Source organism: Monodelphis domestica, chromosome 7, assembly GCF_027887165.1.
Source record: "Monodelphis domestica isolate mMonDom1 chromosome 7, mMonDom1.pri, whole genome shotgun sequence".
NCBI classification, from domain to species: domain Eukaryota; kingdom Metazoa; phylum Chordata; class Mammalia; order Didelphimorphia; family Didelphidae; genus Monodelphis; species Monodelphis domestica.
The window spans coordinates 238,206,386-238,219,341 of record NC_077233.1 but is presented as its reverse complement, the minus strand read 5'-3'; the positions used below and the strand labels follow the sequence as shown (position 1 = coordinate 238,219,341).

At 36.7% G+C, this 12,956-nt stretch overlaps 1 protein-coding gene across 3 annotated transcripts in view; it reads right to left on the bottom strand.

The window, feature by feature from the left end:
- KIAA1958 (KIAA1958 ortholog) overlaps nt 1-12,956 on the bottom strand; it is a 238,271-nt gene that overhangs the window by 54,943 nt on the left and 170,372 nt on the right. The gene's annotated exons all lie outside the window — the stretch shown is intronic.

Sequence of the window (12,956 nt, the reverse complement as noted above, 5' to 3'; positions counted from 1 at the left end):
ATAGAAATGATTCATTTTGTTTAGTTCTTTTTGTGCTATGATACTTAAAAGATTTAAAGATCGAAATTTTACTCTCTAACTTTTTAGGAATCCGGGGAACCCAAACCTATGATTTCGTTAGAATAAAGCCCAAACTATTGAGTTTGGTGTCCCATAAGGACTTCATGCTCATCTGTACTTGCACTGCAATCTCAATTCAGTTTCCCAGGGCACTGAGAAGTGACTTGCCCAGTGTCACATGGACAGTATGTGAGGAGTGGGACTCAAAACTACCTTCGTTCAGATGTCCAGAACCATTTCTCCACCATTACCTTTATCCAGATTGGTTCTTTATTGCAATAGTTGATTTATTATTAGTCTTAGTACCGATTCTAAGACAGAAGAGCAGCAAGAACTAGGCAATTGAAGTTAAGTGACTTTCCCAGGGTCACATTACTAGGAAGTCATATAGCTGAGACCACATTTGAACCCAGGTCCTTGACTCCAGATCTGGAGGTTTATCCACTGTTCCTAGCTTCCCCTTCTTATAGTTTACTTAATTCAATTTAAAATATACAATGTAATATAACAAAAATGTTCTATCTAAAGCAATCAGAATTTCCCAAGATTAAGAAAATAAAATCCACTATGATTATATTCAGAAGTTAATCAAGAAGAAACAAAATAAAAATTAGAAATTGAAATATTCAAGAAAAACCCCTACTGACTGGTGAGAGGGACACATGTAAAAATTATTTTAAATTTAAAATGAAATTATTCAGGCAACAATTGGGGCAAATGTGTGTTGTGTTATCTTATTAGAGCGAATCCGATGCTTGGGTGAAAGGTCATTAAGAACTATGATAGCAGGAAGGCAAAGTGCTGCTCAAATAACTGTAAACTGAAAGTAAATTTTCTTAGAAATTAAATTACTTCAGAGGTCATCCTAGGTGATCCATATATGAACAGGAAATAACTTTGATGTGATGGAAAATGTACTATCTCCCAAAGCACCCAAATGCCTAAGTTAAGGAACTTTTCCTTATTTTGGACCAAAATCTGCCTTTCTGCAACTTGTATTTATTATTCTTGGTTCTGCTTTCTGGGCCAAGCAAATCAAACTAGCTCCTCTTAGGAATAGCAACTGTTAAAATTTTGTAGATTCTGATTCTCTTATGGAACAGTTCCTGGGCCCCTCACCATCTTGATTTCCCTCCTATGTGCAAACTCCTACTTATCAACACCCTTTTGAAAATGGAGTTCCCAAGCAGGAACACAATATTTCAGATTGAGGTGGGGGTAGGGGGGAAAGGTAAAGAGGGGGGAAAGGGGAGGACAAGGGAAAGAAGGATGTGGGAAAAGAGAAGGAAAGGGAAAGGGATGGGGAAGGCAGAGAGAGGGGTGGAGAGAGGGAGAAGGGAGAGAGTGAGAGAGAGAGAATCAAAGAGACAGAGAGAAAAAGCGAGAGAGAGAGAGAGAGAGAGAGAGAGAGAGAGAGAGAGAGAGAGAGAGAGAGAGAGAGAGAGAGAGAGAGAATTAAAGAGAAAGAGAGACAGAGAGGCAGAGAGACAGAGAGAAAGTCTTTTTACAGTTCTAGAGAGTACACTTCTACCAAGTCTAAAATTGCATTATTGCATTACCTTCTTTTTTGGCTGCTATGTCATAGAGTTGATTCAGATTGAGTTAACAGGTTTATAGTGTTAGCAAATGCCAACATTATATTACTCCTACTATATGCCTCCTCTGCTCCTACTGACATGCTCCTAAACATAGCTGGAAGAAATCATTAAACAAAGCTGATTGGGTCCATTACAAATTTATATCTTCTAATTTCAACTGAGCCCTCTATTCTGTAAGACAATCCTCTTTCACTGATTGTCTTTTCCACTCCCTACAGACACTGTTCCAAACCTCCTCTCCTTAAGCCTCCCATGGCAACCCTCCCCTTATTCTCTTAACTGAGCCTTTCACTTTATATTTTACTAAAAAATTAGAGACTATTGCTTTTTCCTCTTCACTATATCTCAAAACCCAGTTACATTTTCCCTCATTTCTCTTTTCCTTAATCTTTGATGAAGAGATGGTTCTTTTTATTACCAAGGCCCAATCTCTTTCATGTATTCTTGGTTCCAATTCCCCCTATATTCTCCAGTAAATTTCTCATACAAAATTATCCCCCTCTCTCTAAACATCAGTGTCTACTTAGCCACCAATTTCTTCCCTATTTCCTAAAAACAGATCCAAATCTACCCAATCATGAAAAAAACCAACAACATTTGACAAGGCCCTAGCCTCCCCTCAAACTATTTTCCTATATCTCATCTGCCTTTCTCAGCCAATCTTTTAGGAAAGCTGTTTATACTTTTTCCCTTCCTCTAACTCAGTTGTCAATTTAGAGGTAGCTGGGGGTAGAGAGGAGAGAGCCCTAACCTTGAGTCAAAAAAGACCTCAATTTAAATCAGATTATAGATATTTACCACAATGTGACCCTGAGCAAGTCTAGCTCTTCACTTCAGTTTCCTCATTTTTAAAAATAGGGATAATTATAGTACCTACTTCCCAAGGGTGTTCTGAGGAACAAGCAATAGATAATATTTCTAAAGCCTTTTACAAATCTTAAAGTGCTGCTATATTACTATATTCCTACTAAATATTACTATTTGTAATTATAATTATTATTCATCTCTTTGCAATCTGGCTTTTGATCATGTTACTCAACTGAAATTGTTCTTTCCTTTAAAGATGTCTTAATTATTCAAGATGTTTTACTTTCCAAGTGCAGTTGTCTTTCTTCCACCCCCAATCTTACATTTCTCTGCAGTCTTTGACACTATTGACCACCCTATCTTCTTGTATCTCTAGGTTACTCCTCAGCTTCCTTTGCTGGCTCATCTTCTGTATCACACTCTAAACTCTAACTGTACCTGTATGCTCTATGCTAGGCCCTTTTCCATTTCTTCGATGCTCTCACTTGGTGATCTCCTTCATCAACTCTTGCTTTTTAGAAGACTTTTCGTTCCATGAAGCATTTTAGACCACGCATCATTTTAATCTACTCATATTTTTGCATTAAATATTTTATATAGACAATTTGATAATTTTTTATTTTTTCCTGATCCATTTAATAACTTTCTTTTTAGTAGAAGAATTTAGACTTTTTATCATTAATTCTAAAATTTTTAATTGTTAGAGAAGCAGTATGGAATAGTGCTTGTATATGTAATGTAGTATATGTAAAATAGTATATGTAATGTCTGTCCTATATGAGTCAGCTAAACAAGATTACAAAGTAACTGGGAAATGCTTAATAAAATAAAGTACAATACAACACAGATAGATAGTTTGTGGTTTTCTGAGTCAATGTAAGGCCAGCAAGACTTCCATTTCTATTTGTGTTTGCCTCAGAGTGGAGCTACCTTGCCTTTGGGAAGCCTTGGCTTCAGGTTCTGTATCTGATACATATTAGTTGTCTGAGCAAAGGCAACTCACTTAATTGCTCAATGACACAGCCAACTATGTTTCTATTACTCTAAATTACTAACCGGCTTGCAATTTCTGTTACTAATGGAAAGAGTTTTGACATCAAGAGCGATCTATACTGATGAAATCAGGGATCCAAAACAAAAAAAATCCCCAATAAACGAAACAGAAGCGGGCCCACATTGAACTAGGAAATCTCCAAGGTCTAAAATAGGGATAATAATGGCACTCCCTTCCTGGGTTTGTTGTGAAGATCAAATATGATAATATTTGTAAAGCACTTTGCAATCTTTGAAAAAATCTGATCCTCTAAGAGAGGTCTTCCCCATGCCTCCCCAATATGTTGAGAGTATCTAAGTAGAACTGTTTCTCTTTTTGTTTTACCATTCATCATATTACCATAAGTCTTCAATTAAAACTTGTTTATTGATTAACTTGTTGCTACAACAACATAATCAGCATTGGCTTCATTTCTCCTAAGTATTTTATTTTCTGTTTCTTTTGTTTTCAATTAAACCTCTTAGACATCAACAACTCTCCTTAAGCCTTCCACCTAGCCCCAACCATAGCTAAATCTGAATCTACTAATTTTTTTAAAAAGAAATTAAACAAAGCAAAAATAAGACTACTCTCTTTCCCCTTGCCAAAAATACAGGATTCCAGACACTGCTTCTGGGAGATTTATTTCCAAGAATAGAAGAGAGAAACTGATGTGAGATTCTTGAGGTTTCAGTAACCCCCGTGAACTGGAGAGAACAGAAAAACAATTTTCAAATCAATTTCTTTTAATATTACCTTAGTATTACAACTAGTAAATGGGTTTTAAATTTCTCAAATCCATTTGTTCACAAGCTTAAATCAAATCTATATAACAATCAACAAAACTAAGAATCTTGTATTTGAAGAAGTTGTATTTTGAGGACATTTATTAGTAATTAATAATCAAAACTGGTAGCAAACTGAATGAAGTACGGCCTATTTTTTTTCACTAGCAATATTGGCTCCTCAATTTTGGCATCATCAAAATGTTTTTGGCATGAAAAAAAATCCATATATAAAATGGAAAAGGTTTTTTTTCCCCCCTAAATGAACCAGGCATATGGTTCAGCAAGCAAACCAGGGAATTAAGCTGCCAATGCATAAACAAACTTGTGAAACTGACATTTGAAACTTGGAAACTGGTATTAAGAACATTCCAGATTAGCATCTTCGAGGGAGTAAGTAGTATAAAGAAAACTGAATTTGGATAAGATCCCAAAGGTCTAGGAGATAGAATGAAGCAGTTAGGGGAAGCAGTCAGGCAATCATGAACATGACAAAGCTGTTACAAGAAGACCTTGTTGCATCTAAGGCAGATGTTCAACTGAATTTTTTTTTTTCTAAATAGCGCAAGTACTTATTAGAATAACTTTTTCCCTCAATTAGCCGCATACAAAATATTAGCACTACAGATCCTCGGTGTATATTGGGAATGGACAAACTTCCCAGGGTGTTCGTGCTAGAAACTGAAACATCTCTACTTCTGTCTCCCACCCAGAACATTTTGATTCACAACTGGCTCTATTGTAACCCAAGTACTATGTTGTTATAGTATAGACTACTGGTGTTGACTGCCATTAGATACATTTCTGCTCTGAATTTGGATAAGTAGCAAGAGGTGGCAGTTTCTGCAAAAGAAGTAGCAAATATGGATTAATATACAAATTAAGATCCCTCTAGAAGACCCTCCGTCTGCTGAAATTGTTCCCCCCCCCCCCCCCATTCCACAACCATTAATGTCATCGACTTGTAGCAGAAAACCGTAAAGGGAAAGAGTTTTTTACCTTCATCGGTTTTCACTCTAGTTCACCCTATGAAAAGATGCTCCTGTCAATACTTTCTGAAACACTCTTTTAGGCATTCCACTGTCCTGCTGAAAAACTAGTCTTTTCTTTTGGTCCTCAAATCAAAGGAAAACTTCAGATTTATAATCAAGCCTCCTTCCCTAATTTCTCATGACAAAATCCATGAACCACATTTCTCTTTACTATTCGACAGCTCTTCCCCCCTGCTAAGGCAATCTGATTATCAATTTGCAAGCAGCTAGCTTGTTCTCTCCTCCATCCCCACCCTCTCTCCCCTCTTTCCTTTCTCTCCTCTCTGTGTCTCCGTTTCTCCTTTTCCCACCACTTCCCTTTAGAATCAAATTCGGTGTAGTACTGTAGTAGTAAGGTCTGTTAAGGACTAGGCAATGGGGGTTAAGTGACTCACCCAGAGTCAAACAGGTGGATAATATCTGAAGCCATATTTGAACTCAAATTGTGCTGACTCCAAGCCTAGGACTTTATCTGCAGCACCACCCCACTTCCCAGAATTACTGATTATTTTGGGTGCCTGTCATGCATGAAGTCTTAACAATCTTTGAGACAAAGTGTGGAACAACAGATAGAGTCAGCCTTGAAGCCAGAAAGAGCTGGCTCCCCACCTCTGATGAATTCCTACCCATGAAAATTTACTCAACACTTCGATGTTCTAGGTCACTCTAGAACCCTACATTGATTGCAGAGACCTACATCAGAAGAGGGAGCTTTTTCACATGTAATTCCCATAGCCAATGAAATCACAGGTCTCATCCCCATCAGAAACTATCTCTGGGCACCAGACTCTAAGCTTCTTGAGGGCAGGAACAATTTCATTTTTGTCTCTGCATCCCCAGCAACTGGCCTATAGTAAACACTTAAATACACACCCAATGGGCTGAACTGATTTGTTATTGTATGCTTATAGTATATTTGGGTTATGTTTACCTACTAGATTATAAACTTGGCTGTAGTTATTACCCAGTCATTCTGTACCTAGAGTAAAAATTCAGTACATAGTGGCTGAATGGATGTTTAGACTAAATTTAAGTCACCCTCATTTGTGTCTATTTCTGCAACATCCGGGAAAAAAATTCTAAACTATCACCTACCTATTACAGTTTCACTAATGTATCTGCCTCTGGCGACCACGCGACCACCTGCAACATCGCCAAATGTTTTAGTTCTCTATTATCTTTCCCAATTAGAAGGATATTTATGTTCTGTTGAACAAACTATTATGTTATGCCTTGCTCAATCATTCAGTCATGTCTGACTTTTCATGATCCTATACTATCCACAGGGTTCTCTCTCTCTCTCTATTTCTCTCTCTCTCTCTCTCTCTCTCTCTCTCTCTCTCTCTCTCTCTCTCTCCAATCTCTTTTTCTTTCTCCCTTTCTTTTGTTTTCTACAGGGTTTTCTTGGAAAAGATACTGGAATGATTTGACCTTTTTCTTCTCCAGTAGATTAAGGAGAACAAGAGGTTAAGTGACTTGCCCAGCTTCCTATAGTTAGTAAATATCTGAGGCCAGATTTGAACTCAGGTCTTTCCTGATTTCAGGTCTAGTGTTCTATCCATTGAACCACCTACTGGCCTCATATATTACTCTTCCCCAGGGGACAGCTGGATTCAAATCTGGTCTCAGACACTTCCCAGCTGAGTGACCCCTGGGCAAGTCATTTCACCCCCATTGTCTAGCCCTTACCACTCTTCTGTCTTGGAACCAATACACACAGTACTGATTTTAAGATGGAAGGTAAGGGTTTAAAAAATATTACTCTTTCCCAAACCTATTCTTAACTTTCACAGTGACCTCGAATCCCTCAGTTCGAGTTGCACTTTTTCTCCCTTCCTAAGCTTTACCATCCTATTCTTAACCTATTCAGTTCCATACTGTTCTCTCGAATTCCTCATCTCCTCACTACTCATCTTTTACCAAAACCCCAAACCTGGATTGTTCCCACCTTGAAGTAATCATCCTGTGTCTCTCCTCCCTTTGTCAAATTCCTAGAAAAAGTTGGCGATATTATTGCTTCCATTTCCAACTCACTCTGCAACCTTTTGCAATTTATTACCCAAATAAAACTGCTCACTCCAAAGTAATGAATGATCACTTAATTGCCACATTTGATAGTCTTTTCCCAGTGTTCACTGTTTCAGATTTCTCTATTGCATTTGAAATGAATGCACTACCTTCTCTTCCAGGATTCTCTCTTCTCTTTGTTTTTACAAAACTGCACTTTCCTGCTTTCTATTGACCTGCCTTTCCAGAAATTTAAGTATAGCTTTCTAGCATCCCCCTAGGGAGGAAGGAACTGCCAGGAATGGGGAACAGGAGGAGTAAGGAAGTATAAAAAAGCCTGGGCTTCAGCCCTGGCAAGGTTGTCTTTCTTCTTTGGCCAGAAGGACCTTTTGAGCTCTGAAGGGTCCAAAAGATGCTGAACCTCCCATCTACCCAATAGTATCCTAGAATCATTCCCCAAATAAGCAAAATACATTCTAAGTCATTTTTCAGTTATTTTCTTCAAGCTTTATAGAACTTATTTTTTTTTTGCATCTCCATATTTGTCTAAAATAAAATGTATTTATTGTGGCACAATCAAATGAAATAGACTTTTCTATTAACAGCAATGCAATGATCCAGGACAACACCGAGGCCCTTAAGAGAAAGAACACTATCCACAACCAGAGAAAGAACTGTGGGAAAAGAAACGTAGAAGGAAAACACATGATTGATCACATGGCTCGATGGGGATGTGATTGGGGTTTTAATGTGAAAAGATAACTCTGTTGCAAATATAAACAATATGGAAATAGGTTTTGAATAACAATCCATGTATAACTCAGTGGAATTGCTTGTTGGTTCCAGGAGAGGGGAGAGAAGAGGGGAGGGAAAAACCATGAATCACGTAAAAAACATTCTAAATAAATAAATAAATTATAACAAAAAGTAAAAGAAAAATGTATTTACACAATAGAATACAGTCTTATATTAAGCATACTAAACACATAATCACACTAAATAAGCAACTAGCTTAAATTCTGGGTCTTAAAAGTTAAAACTTGACAAAGAACCACTTATCTCTTGTTAATTCCATAATAACTATCTCAAGCCTGGAGATCTGATATTTTTATAGTGTTTTCCAGTCATCCAATTAGTTAATAACTATCACTACCACTAACACTACTACTACATAGTTAATAACTCTCTTGTGTGTCAGATATTGAGTTCTGGTGATACAAAGAATGGGAAAAGATAGTCACCATTCTCAAGGAGCTCAGCATCTATTGGGAGAAAATAACATGAAAATAAATAAGGATAATGAAGGATAAGCTGGAGACAATCAACAGAAGGAAGGTACCAGCCTTGAGGATTGGGAAAGGCTGCTTATAAAAAATGGGAATTTAGCCAGCATTTGAAGAAAGCTTGAGAAGAAGACCGGAGTGAGACAGTAGGAGGAAGAGCATTCAAAGAATAGGAGTCACCCAGCAAAAATGTCCAGAGCTGGGAGATGGAATGCTTTACAGAACTTTGGTGTTCTGGAGATCCAAACAGAGAAGTTCTAGGAGAAAATGTCAAGGCTAATTCAAATTACCCTGGTAAAATAAAATGATAAATCTAAGGCAAACAGGGTTAAATGAATTGCACAGGGTCACACAACTAATAAGTGTTGGAAATTGGATTTGAATTCAGATAAATGAATCTTCCTGACTCTGGGCCTGGGACTCTATCTACTGTGCTATCTAACTTGGATCCTTTTATTAGAATATTTCATTGACTAGAGGGGATTATAGTGTTACAAATTACTTTCTCTGGCTGATCTCCCCCCATACTCACCCCGTCCTCTAATGCAAATATATAACAATAATTAAAAGGTTCTGGGAAGATTTGGTTTAATAGAATTTAGAGATATAAATCTGAATGACATTCATTCTTGAAAATGAAAATTGTTACTCTTTTAAAAAAAACTTGAACAACAAAAATAAATAATTTTCAGGCTTTTACCTGAAAATTAAGGGTTTTTTTTAAACACACTAAAGTTCCAAACACTATTTTGGTTTATGATAGGCAACAATTTCATTAATTTGAAAATGGGTTTTATTTCTCTATTTTGTTCCAAAATTTTTCTGTCTCCATTTTATCATAGAATCACCCCAGAACTCGCATTTCTGTATTTATCAATTCTGTCATATCATCATCATCATATTTCTCTTCTGGTTGTATATTTTGGAATTCAGTTCAATTTATTTCCTTTTCTTGAATTTAATTGAAGTCTTTTGTTTTTATATCAACTTCATTTCTCCATATCCCTTCTCCCTCCTCTTCCTAGTAAGCCATTTCTTATTTAAAAAAAGAAAGAAAGAAAAATGAGAAGAAAAGCAGTTCACAAAACCAAGCGATGCATCTATTGGGCCTGTCTCTCATTAAAAAGGAGTTTCATGCCCAAAGTAATATGGGAAACCCAAGCCTACAACAATAGAATGTGATGACTTATGTGAGGGCTACTGAACATTTTTCTTCATTTACTTTCTTATAGAATTTAAAAGACAGGAAACTGACAAGAACCAGCCAAGAAATACTCTCTGAACAATGTCTTATGAAAATAAGGAAAAGAGGTTACTGACTGATGACTGATTCATAACAGGACACTACACTAGTCTGTATATATGCAACCAATCAAAAGAATGGCATGTGTCCCATTAGCTGTAAACTTTAAAGAAAGATACTACAGGCATTTTTATTGCCAACATGTGTTTAAATCAGGAAACATGTTGAAGAAATAAACAAATTAACTATGCATATGCTCTACCTTAGAAAAAAGTCTTTTCTAGGGACTCTTTAAGGATTGTGTTATTCTTACATACCTACACATTATTTATGCTTTTTTGAGAACTCTTTGTGATTGTTAGAAAATAAGTCAGGCTAAATATGTACTTATAAACATTGGAGGATCCTGGCTCAAAAGAAGTTGACAAACAATGTTGAAGAAGTTTTCTCCCAGGTATAAGTTCTGTCCTTGTAACCTTTACAGCACAGACTATTTATTGAGACAAAAAGAATGTTAGTTTTTAAATGTTAAATTTTAATTCATTTTAAAAATGATTTTTCCTTTGTTATCTTAAAATTGCCTCCTCAAAGATATTCACAAATCAATGTTACTCTCCCTTAAATGTTGTACCAATTGTATGTATTTTTATGCTTTCTTAAAATAATTTAAAGTGCAGATCAACCCACTAGATTGTTAATGCTACTAATTAAAACCACTGTTATAGCTATCTGATGGATTGATGATTTATTATTGCAATTAACCTTTTCCAAGTAGAACTAAAACACTTTTTAGGTATAGGTTTGGAAACATTCATATTCTAAAACAAATAGCCAAAAGCTATGGGGCATTTTTGACAGTTATCTTCAATGAAGACAAACATTCTTAAATAAAGATCTTCTGGACACTTTCCCTGTAACTATGCCACTTGAAATGAAATATGAAGCACCAATTCTTGATTCCTTGGAGCACATTCCCACCAATGACAGCAAATAAAAACCCAGAAATAAAAGCACACACATGACAAAAGAAATTGAGTAGCTTGATAAAGTGAAAAAAATCCTTTTCTCCTTACTCATTCTCCAAGTTATTTCCACATCTAAATCACTTCAGGACAAGATACTGGCTGGCAGGTGAAGGGAGCTTCGTGTCTTGGTTATTTAAGTTCTAAAAGTAACTTAGAATATTAGGGTCATCTGGGTTGGCCCAATCACTCCAGAATCCCTTGAGGGGAAACACAACCTTAGGATGGAATCAACTAAAGAATTTCTGAGGAAGGTGGAGGGAAAAGGGAGAAAGGCACTCTTCTCATTCTGAATTCATGATGGCTCTAAGTCCAAAAGTCTTAGAAATAAATTGGAAAATGTTGCCCTCCTTGAAGAGGCCATTTTGCCCTTTGATTCATTTTATAATGTGAATTGTTGCTTTGTTTAAGCAAGTACACATGAGAAAAAATTGCATTCTTGCTAAAACATATAATGGGCACCCCTTTTCATTTACCATCTGTTGCCATTTTATGGTTCTGTGCATAACCTATACCAAGCCTCTCTTCTCTAGAGTGAAAGGTCAATTTGAAGTGATTGCATTTGATATCCAAATACTTCTAAAACAGGTCAATTCCACATATTTTATGCTTTTGGTGGGTTAGTTTTCGGGGATGGTAAATTGTGGAGTAGCCAAGGAACTCCAAAAAGCTTCCTGCCTCAAAGATATTAACTCTTCATAGCCCCAAAATGGGAGGGTCATATGGGGTTAATAAGCTTCTCTAACTGGAAGAACCAAATCTTCATCTTTCCTTAGCTTGGCCTTTCAGCATTTACCCAGTGGACAGGGCTATAGCCCCAATGCAACAAAGAAGAATTTCTTCTTCTCTCCTGCCTTCCTGCCTTCCTGCCTTCCTGCCTTCCTGCCTGCCTTGCTTCCTTCTTTCCTTCTTTCCTTCCTTCCTTCCTTCCTTCCTTCCTTCCTTCCTTCCTTCCTTCCTTCCTTCCTTCCTTCCTTCCTTCCTTCCTTCCTTCCTTCTCTTCCTTCCTCTCTCTCCCTTCCTTCCTTCTCTTCCTTCCTTCCTTCCTCCTTCCTTCCTTCCTTCCTTCCTTGCTTCCTTGCTTCCTTGCTTCCTTCCTTCCTTCCTTCCTTCCTTCCTTCCTTCCTTCCTTCCTTCCTTCCTTCCTTGCTTCCTTCCTTCCTTCCTTCCTTCTTTCCTCTTTCTTTTATCCCTATCTCTCTTGCATTATCTATATCTTCAGGAATAAAGTTTCCACAGACAAAATCTTGCTGAAGCGCTTCTTCAATAATAGAGGTATAATGAGGAATACAAACATCTGTACCTGTTATTAGTGCTTATAAAGCTTATTAATTTACCATGCCAACAATAAATTAAAAAACTGACAACGGGAGGTCAAAGGTACATTCATATAATTTTTGTGTGTGCCAGTTTTCAATGAATACCCAAACCTCATATATTAGCCTATTTAATCTAGACATTAACTGGCCACTGGATATTCATTATAACATACTTAGCTAAAATATTAATAATTTAACCTGATAGTGAATCTGAAACAACACGAACTAAGGTCTAGACTTATAAGTAATCCCCAACTATAGTGACTGTTTGAATACCTGCTTATTAATAATAATAATTATGCTTCACTGAATAGTGATTATATTATAAATATGTAGTTGCCATGCTATATGAAAGTACAATATAAACATAAGACTCTCTCTTCTATTTCCCTTTTGGTTTAAACTGGGAAATAGCAAGTTTCTTTTTATTTGCTCCATTTCTGCACTTAAATTAGGTATGTCATCCATTTTGAACTAACTTTACTTTTTTCATAGCATATAAAAAGAATGTCAGGGAGAGTCTGGTGGCTAGTTATGTTTCGCTTAGAGGGGAGGCAACTTCAAAAACCTCACAGACCTCAAAGAGACGCCGAGTCAAAGAAACCAAAAAGGGCAAGAATGAGGACAAAAGGATGCAAAAATGAGAACAAATAGCAGGAGTGAATGAAAACCAGATGAGGCTTCTCAAACCTAATTATAAGTCATAGAAATGGAATGATGCATTCACCACTGGAGCACCAGAGAGAGAAACAAAGCACAGAATAGGAG